Below are 9,446 nucleotides of genomic sequence, written 5' to 3' on the forward strand. Positions count from 1 at the left end.
GAAGAAATTCCTCACTGTGAGCGTGGTGAGGCACTGGCACAGGTTGCCCAGAGAAGCTGTGGCTGCCCCATCCCTGGCAGTGTTCAAGGCCAGGCTGGATGGGGCTTTGAGCAACCTGGTCTAGTGGAAGGTGTCCCTGCCCATGGCAGGGGGTTGGAACTGGATGATCTTTAAGGTGCCTTCCAACCCAAACCATTCTATGATTCTATGATTAGGATGGCTACGAGGCAGTCCTCCTCCTAGCCATACACTCCTGCCACTTCTCTTGAATAAACAGCAATGGAACAAGTGTTTGTCACATTTCATGGTGACCCTGAAACACAGGGACAAATACTAAAAGAAAATTACATAAAAAAAGGGGTAGTGCTTTTATCCTTTTCATGTTTTTCCTGCTCTCTCAACTGTGTCACCACAGGGACAAGAGAAAGGAAAGGCAGGAAGGAGAGACTTTCATTTGATGACACCTGTAAAGCTGGGTTAGATTACCTTAGACATGTCACCCCCCCCCACACACATCCCTTAAATGTAAACATTTTTCATATAGAAAGAAAATTGATACAATAAGCTTGAAGTTTTAACAATATTAACTTTTTCTGTCACAGGTACAACTTACAGTAGAAATAATAAGTTTCAAGACATAAGAGATACTTACAACCCACCTTTCCCATTACTTCCTCTCTCTAATGGCCATGATTTTTTTATTTAACATAATACATGTGTAGTTGGACAGTGAGATGTGCTCTGAAAAATACCAGTTTATTCTTGTTACGCCTCAATTTTAGCATTATCCTTCTCTAAAGAAGCACTTAATTGAAACATGGGGCACTTATTTATACCACTGAAATTCTAAATCAAACATTTTGACATAGTTCCTTGTCCTAGTTCTCATTAACTTTTGCTGTTGCAAAATTTTACTGCCTAGATGTCTGTCCAAAAGGATTCATTCTAAGAGACTACACAAATAAAGACAAACCACTGAGTACAGGTGAATCAGTAAGGGATATGTAACAAATTACTACACTACATCACTTGAAATAAATAATATTCAACTTTTGTATTAATTCCTGGCTGGAATGTCTGCGTTAAGGAATACAATCCAACACAAACTAAAAACTGATGGTGGAGGGGAGGGCTAGCCAGGAAACACTAATCAGAAGATGAGGAAAGTTCACATGTAAAATACCAAAGACATTTCTGCACAGTTTCACAGCCTACATGCAAGTTGGGAGAACCCTAAAACAAATTTGTGTACTTTGTCATCTACTAAGAATTATGTCCACAAAACTGGAGTAATTTGAGGCTTACAAAATTAAATATTAGGAACATTATTAAGACTAAACTATGTATATTTAACCTTTCTACAATCTCTGTCCAGGAAAGGGAAACTTTTGTGCAGATTTCTAAAGAACAAGCCATATTACTTTCTCATTACTAAGGGTATGGTAGCATCACTGATGTGCATGGCAGCTTACTAACAAAAAAGATACTGTTATCTTTACTCAGAGATATGCTATACAAACCTCTCTCTGTATGCCTACATTTGACTCTAGCACCTTGCAAGTTCATTCACTATAATTCAATCTGAAAACTAAATTATAAAGCTTCATTGCAACTAACATTGTGTTGGAGAAGTGTGAACAAAATTGGCTGGAAGTGGGCAAAGTCATAGATAAATATCTAACTCCAAACCCCTGCTCTCATGGTTAGCAGTGAAGACGTGGAGATATTTGAAAATTACCACTGCTTTTACATATAAACTAAACCAAACAATGAATAATTCTCAGTAAGCCTTAGCAGAATTAAGGCTGTGATGAGACAGGGATGAACTATGCATCTCTGCCTGAAAAGAGTTCAGAACAAATAAATTATATCAGTAAGAAAACAAACATATACCTTAAAAGATACACTATGCATCTACAGCATTATTTTGTACAGTTTGTGACAGTAAGAGGACCCAGGGATTTTCTCACCACAAGGAGAGATAGTCATGATCTTGCAAGTTTAACAGACACATAGAAATGTGAAGATATTATGGGTGAAAAGGAAAGTCCAGCAGAGATAGGATTCCTTCTAAAGAACAAGGTAACTAGGTAAGGGCTTACAGAAGTTCCTACCTAAGCACAAATCAAGGCAGAAAGCATGCAGGTTTGCTAGAGTGCATTGAAAGAGAAGAAAGAATGTAGGGGAAAAACACAAAAATAAAGTTAAGGTAAAAGTGAATATCACTGAACTTGCTATTTTGGAAAAGTTAAATGATTTTTTTTTTTTTTAAGTCTTTTATAACAGTAGCTTAGCTACTAAATGCTATGTGTGTTTGCAATCATTTATTAAGCTGGTAATTTAAATCTAGGTTTGCAGTTGATAACACATCTAAATAAATGTCAGAAGTGTTATACCCCTCACTGTTAAATCTCAATGTATCATACCACAGTGGTACTCAGGACTGATCTGTTAACTATAAAGGGTCTAACTTTCAGATCAACACAGACTAGCAAAGACACAGCAAATTAAACTATACTGAAATTATAATTGTCCAACACTTCATTAGAAGACTTATGAGCTCCACCAACCAATAAATGCTGAAAACCACTGCTATAGTAAAATGCTTGTTGGGGATACACAGAAAGCTTGGAGGTTTTTCTCCAGCAGAGCTAGCAAAAGAACACACAAACACACTCAGCAATTTCAACAGATGCAGCACAGGCAAGCATTTGTGACAAAAAAAAGGCATTTTTCCCTCTTATTTAATATTTTCACTTTTCAGCCATCTTCCCAGCTCAAAATCTATTAATATTATAAAAAACATTAACACAAACTTCCATATTTCTTACTGTATATGCACATCAGACAATCTATTACAGAGATGTAGTTACCTCCTACATTATGTAGCCAAATCTGTATACGAAAAGCAAACAAATTTCTATATCCTCTGTTTAGCAAAACCTTATCCCATCCTGATGATCACCTTCCTCCAGATTTCCCTACTGCTTTAACAAGTGATACATGCCCAATATAGCAAGTAGTCAGACTACAACAAAAGCCAGGGGCTCAAATTCTAACAGCTCCAGGACAAAAAGCCTCACAGAGAAAGGTCCTCACAGGCTTTATGTCCCACAAAATTGGTCTTCTCTTCCTCTTCACAGCCCTTCTTCCTCCACAGCAGTTGCTACAGGCAATTCACAAAAAGGGGAAAGACCTAAAACCAGAAGTGTTCTGCATGTACGTATCCATAAAGCCAACACGAGCTATGATCCCATTACCATCCTTCTTTTATTATGCCTAAAAGTTTAGCACACAATGTTAATCTAAGCTCCTTGCCACAGGTTCCAGCAATTAGTTTTCACAGTGGGTAAGCAGAAAAGAATTCACATGCTCCTTTGTTCAAAGGGGTATTGCCAAAGACAAGTGACACCTATTTTTAAGTTACTAAAGGGATATGGATTTAGAGTTTTAAAGACTATTTTCTGAGGAACTTATGCCAAATCCTCAAAGCTACATCAGTTTATTATCAACTGAAATATAATACATCGATATAGCTGAGATAAGAATCTAGGCAATCTGAGCAGAGCAAGAATGCTAAAATAAACTGAAGAAAAACTGGTGATTTCTTTTTTTGCCTACAACAAAAATCTTCTACATTTTCATGAAACACACTGATCACAGCTTTTCCCATGTTAATCAATGTTCCATGCATCTAATGAACAGGAGAATTTTAATATTAAAAACTGTGGTGAATTGAGTGGATATCCAGGGGATTTGTCTTACTGATTAGTGTGAAGTTGGGCCCAGAAACAGGGAAGGTAACGCACTCTAGACATATTAAATAGGTTCAAAGAAAGACTAAGTTTATTTTTACAGTGAATTGTTGGTCTTTGTTCCTTTTGTACTCAGGTATAACAAGTCAATGAAAAGTTGCTGGAAGGCCCAGAGAGATTAGATCTATTTTAGATGAATTATTGATAGAGATGTAATTGAACAGGACAAAGTAAGTTCCTCCACCTATAATTCCACTATCTAAATAATAAACCTGGTACCACTTTCAGGAAGTCTCACAATTTTTTTCATAGAATCATAGAATGGTTTGGGTTGGAAGGCACCTTAAAGATCATCTAGTTCCAACCCCCTGCCATGGGCAGGGACACCTTCCACTAGACCAGGTTGCTCAAAGCCCCATCCAACCTGGCCTTGAACACTGCCAGGGACGGGGCATCCACAGCTTCTCTGGGCAACCTGTGCCAGTGCCTCACCACCCTCACAGTGAAGAATTTCTTCCTAATATGTAATCTAAATCTACCCTCTTTCAGTTTAAAGCCATTACCCCTTGTCCTATCACTGTAAAAAGTCCCTCTCTGGCTTTCCTGTAGGCCCCCTTTAGGTACTGGCAGGCTGCAGTAACATTTCCCCAAAGCCTTCTCTTCTCCAGGCTGAACAACCCCAACTCTCTCAGCCTGTCCTCATAGGAGAGGTTCTCCAGCCCCTGATCATCTTCATGGCCCTCCTCTGGACCCGCTCCAACAGGTCCATGTCTTTCCTGTGCTGAGGACCCCAGAGCTGAACGCAGTACTCCAGGTGGGGTCTCACGAGAACAGAGGGGGAGAATCACCTCCCTCAACCTGCTGGTCATGCTTCTTTTGATGCGGCCCAGGATACAGTTGGCTTTCTGGGCTGCAAATTGCTGGGTCATGTTGAGCTTCTTGTCAACCAACACCCCCCCCCTCAAGTCCTCTCCTCAGGGCTGCCCTCAATCCACTCATCACCCAGCCTGGATTTGTGCTTGGGAACGCTGACCCATGTGCATTTTAGAGCATTAGTCATGGCAAGTTTGCATTTCTTTAAAAGCAGCAGACTCCCAGCTTTCCCCAAGCAGAGACCATAAACTAGATGTCATGTTTACACAGCTTGCTTATACAGCAGAAGTAGGCTTTTTTCATGTTCTTCCTGTATGAGAAATGGCCCACCAAGAATAAGTGTGCTCTTGTCTATATAGAAGTATTGTTTTAGTAGGTTCAAAACACAGGTTTTTGTGTAAACTCCAAGATTTAGTCTGCCAAAAGCACCATCTACACTACCACTATCAAAAGGTCTTAGCATCACTTTAACAACTCAGTCTGGTGAAATGTTCAAGATGTGACTTTATAATATCTTTGCAGAAAAGCAAAAACAGCACTGAGTTCTGAAGATGGTTCCTTCCTTCCTTGACAAAATGAAATATTTTCAGTGGTCTAAGAAAAGTAGAAACAAGCATCCCCAAATATAGCTGGAAGCAAGACCTATACAGAAAAAAACCCTATGAAAGCTAGATACAGCATACTAAATCTGGAATACAATTTTTGTTTCACTGAGCTGAGACAAAAAAAAAGCCTCCCCTCATTTTTCTTCAGAAAAGTACACTGAATAAATCCTAATTTCAGTGCTTGTTTGGAACTTCCTTCAGTATCTGTTTCTCCCTAAAGAGCATAGAGGAAAATCAACTTGGGCTGTTCTGAGACTGGCTCTGTAAACTGTCCCATCATTTGGAGATCATGTTGCTAAAAATTACATAGGTGATTACTGTAGCAAAGACTGTTCACATGCCATTCTGAAGATGATACTTATTTACTTCATAGGGAAAAACAGGTTTATCTCTTCATAAGGAAGATTTTGGTACATGTTCCAGTTTTGACTTTTATAAATACAGTAGAAGGGGCTACAGGAACTCATACTCCAAATCTCCTCTTTATGGGTGAGAATAACCTTAAAGATCTGTCCTTAAACTGTACCCGTTCCCTCAAAGTATGGACAAAGTCAGCTTCTCCAGAACCTGAAGCACCAAGATCAAAAGAAATTCACCTCATGTTTAGCAATACTGCGATCTCTCATTACAACTGTAATTGCTAACAATTCCCAGGTGGATTTTATTTTTTTTAAACACAATATAAATATTTTCCTCACCAATGTAAAAGGTTCATTATTGTCTTGCAGTGACAGCTTGTCAAATGTAGTAGAAAAAAAAATCATTTTCTGCATAAATTTGATCTTAACTCTCATCAATACGCATCAAACTTACATTTCTGGCGTGCTGCTTAACTGTTCAAGGTTCAATGTGTACTATATGGAGAAAACCTCTCCTAAAGAATGGATATGCCTTGTCAAAAAGATAACATGGATGAAGGTCAGACTATCTCAGACGATCCCAAGAAGCCAGCAAAGGCAAGAAATGTAGCTCCCCATCCTGAAGAAGTTCCTGTGTATCAAAAATGGAATGGTTAGACATTGACAAGCAAGTGAATATCAGTACACCCTGTAAGCTTGCCTAATCTTCATGACATCCCAGAAATGCAGCTTTCATTAATCAGCAAAACTATTCCTCATTAGTAATAAAAACAGAACAAAAAAGCTCAAAGATTACTTTTGGACTGAGGGCAGGCACTTCCAAATGTGTCAGCTTGTTACAACATTTACAGATAAAAACATACTAAGGGCATATTCACCTGTGTATTGTCATGATTTGCAACTAATCTTTCTACTCATGCCGAAGTTCAACCGTAAGCAAGCATTCAGAGTCTCTTTTTGGCTTAATCTGCTGCATGATTACTTTTAAAGAAAGCATTTGCCGTGAATTTCTCTGTGTGAAGTACATTCAAAATCTGACAAGACAAAGACCCTAAAATAGCAACTTGCTGTTATATATGCACTGAATAGGAACTGAGCTTCTAACTGCAACAGCTACATGGCAGCACATCCGAGATCTAGAAGTCCATACAGAGAAGGAGATTAGGGAGGTGTAGAGGGCAGCAAAAATTAAGTGCCCAAGAGCTTGCCCGGCTTTTTTCCTCCAAGTGAATTGATCGGCCTAGTAAAAGAAATTAATGTTATCCTATTACCTGTATTTTCCTTATACCCCTACACCATTGTGGCTACACTGTTATCTTAAATACTTGTTTAGCACTGATCCTGTGGCCTGATTAAAGCATCTACTAAGGTCAAGAGACCACATTGCAGAACTCTACCCAGTGTAGAAGAGGTAAAAAGCCACGTATCCCTCTAAACCAGAAACTTTACCCATGCATATGTTTTCTGACAGCTTTTCCTCCCCTCCCCCCTCAATATTTAAGCTATCCTTCCCTTCCTATGCAGAAAGATCACACACAAACAAGAGGAAAAAACTAACTGTAGCCGCTGCCTTCTATAGTATTTGCATTATTCTGTTCATATATTCAGTTCACTATTTAATAGTGCTCACCATTTAAGCAAAGATGCACACGTGCTTGCATGTGGTGCAGAAAATGCTGTCAGTTACAGAAAGTGGAACTATCTCCAAGTGCAATTATATCAACATTGCTTAAACACACTACTACAGTACTACCAAAGACCCTTCCTGAACATTAGGATGTTAGATGGACATTTAAGTGTTTAAAAGTTCCCGCCCTCAGGATCTTGCTGTCTTGGTTCAAGGCAAGTAATAATGGAAACGTGCAACACCACCACACAACCATCTTCAGAAACACATGGTATTATCTGCCATTCATCCAGTTATCAATTAGTGTTCTGTAGATATTACAGCAGAAGCTAGTTTTTATTACTGCTTTGAAAGACCAGATACTAGTTTTCACACTGCTGAGTTTCTTTAAAACCCATGGGAAGTCACGAAAGCAGAAGACCTCCTTGTTAAAAGATAGAAGCTTTTAGGTTGAAGTCTAAAGTGCAAATTGCAATGGTAGGAATATGAAAGAAATCCTAGGACTTTTGCCTACTCCAGACAGATGTTAAAAAAACAGTTACTGGAAAGAGTCAAGCTGAATTTTTCCATAAGCAGTCACCAAAATCTGAATTCAGATGAGTGGCAAAGGCCTCCAAATCCTCTCTAACTTCAGCTCCCTTCATATCGCATATGATTACAAGACTAGGTTACAAGATTATTAATTCACTTTAACTAGACAGACTCAATAACTCACTTCTGTTCCCTACTGCAGCCACTAGTAGAAGTATCTCCTTTACCCAGCCACTATTTCCCAAAATACATAGAAATGTGGTGTTTCTAAAGCCTCTAGCCAGGCTTTAAAAAAACACTACACATGTGTATACTCTTTACTTGGTTTTGTTTACAAGTCCTAAAGCCTAAATCAGGATTTTCTTAAAGGGAAAAAACCGCAACCAACATTCAAAAAAAAAATCCTTTTTAAAAGTTAGCAACGTTAACTATGAAAAGAAATAGGAAAAACTGAAATTCTAGTGTTAGCTACAAAAAAGATAAGACTCAAAGATACAAAATAGGGCTAATCGCAAAGAGGCTCAACAGCAGAAAAGAAGGCGAGCTACTGTAGCACAAACAAACCGGAGGCCGTACGGCAGGCTAAGAGCTACCAAGAGGCAGCGGGGAACAGAGCATCATCACACAAAACCACTGAGACACAATTTTAAGTTCTGAGGGCTTAAGGATATAGTCAAGCAGAAACAAGGGACATAACTAAGAGCAGTTTTAATGTAGGGTATCATTTCAGGAATAGCCATTGCTTTGTCACCTGTGCTAGCCAGAGCTAAGTGGGTACGCATTCCAAGATTTTTCTCTCCTTTTCCCTCTACTTGCCCACGCGCACCTTCCTTTTTTCCAAAACGATTTGCGTAAATTAATACCAAGCACAGTTCTCCTTTATACCTATTTCTAGAAAGCACCACTCCTCGGCCTCACCGAGGATAACTTGCACAACGGATTGCTATCCTCACCCAACCGTACCCTCTCGCCGGCTGCCAAGTCTGCAACCGGCTCTATCACCCAGGTAAAGAAAAGAAGGAATGCCGGAAGGAGGAACGCCGTGAGAAACGGTGGCGAGGGAGACCAGCCGAGACACACACCGGCTCTCCTCACCCGCAGGGGCGGCAGCCCAGCGGGGCCGCAGGCCCCGTTCTCCGCCGGGCGCCCCGTCGCAGCCCACCGCCCCGCAGGGCCGGGCGGCCCGCCCGCCCGCTGCCGTTTCCCTCAGGCGTGCGCCGGGCCGCGCTGCGTGGGCCTCCCGCCGGCGGCGGCGAGCGGAAGGCGGGGCCGGCGGGAGGTGACCCCCGCGGCCACCGCCGCCAACAGCTTCGCCGGTAGACGGCTGCGACCCCCCCGGCCCGGCCGGCCGCACTCACCCTCGCCGCCTGCCGCTGTCGCCTCAGGGCCGGGACGAGGCTCCGGCCGAGCGAGCGAGCCCACCGCTCTCCGTTTGAATATCACCGACGCCCAGAGAGCCCGCTTCTCATTGGTCAGGGCGGCTCACGTGGCGGGGGAAGAAGCGAGCGCTGATTGGCCGGAGGAAGGAAAAACAGCGGAGCCCGCCCGCCTATTGGAGGGGCGTCGTGGCCGCCGCGCGCCCCGTGACAGGGGCGGCTCCTTCCAGCGCCTGGTGATGGCGGCCGGCGCTCGGCCCGCCTGCCTTCTCCTCAGGCGGGCTCCTGACAGACTGATCCCGCATCTGCAGGATGCCTGA

General features: G+C 41.7%; 1 protein-coding gene across 1 annotated transcript in view; it reads right to left on the reverse strand.

The window, feature by feature from the left end:
• TTK (TTK protein kinase) overlaps positions 1-9,174 on the reverse strand; it is a 49,806-nt gene extending 40,632 nt beyond the window's left edge. Inside the window, exons 1-2 of the mRNA XM_052781652.1 lie at positions 9,109-9,174; positions 6,047-6,223 (exon numbers count right to left, since the gene is read on the reverse strand). The gene's annotated coding sequence lies outside the window, so the exon portion shown is untranslated. The remainder of the gene's footprint in view (positions 1-6,046; positions 6,224-9,108) is intronic.
• Between the last annotated feature and the right edge of the window lie 272 nt (positions 9,175-9,446).

The sequence above is a fragment of the Harpia harpyja genome, chromosome 3 (assembly GCF_026419915.1).
Source record: "Harpia harpyja isolate bHarHar1 chromosome 3, bHarHar1 primary haplotype, whole genome shotgun sequence".
Lineage (NCBI taxonomy): Eukaryota > Metazoa > Chordata > Aves > Accipitriformes > Accipitridae > Harpia > Harpia harpyja.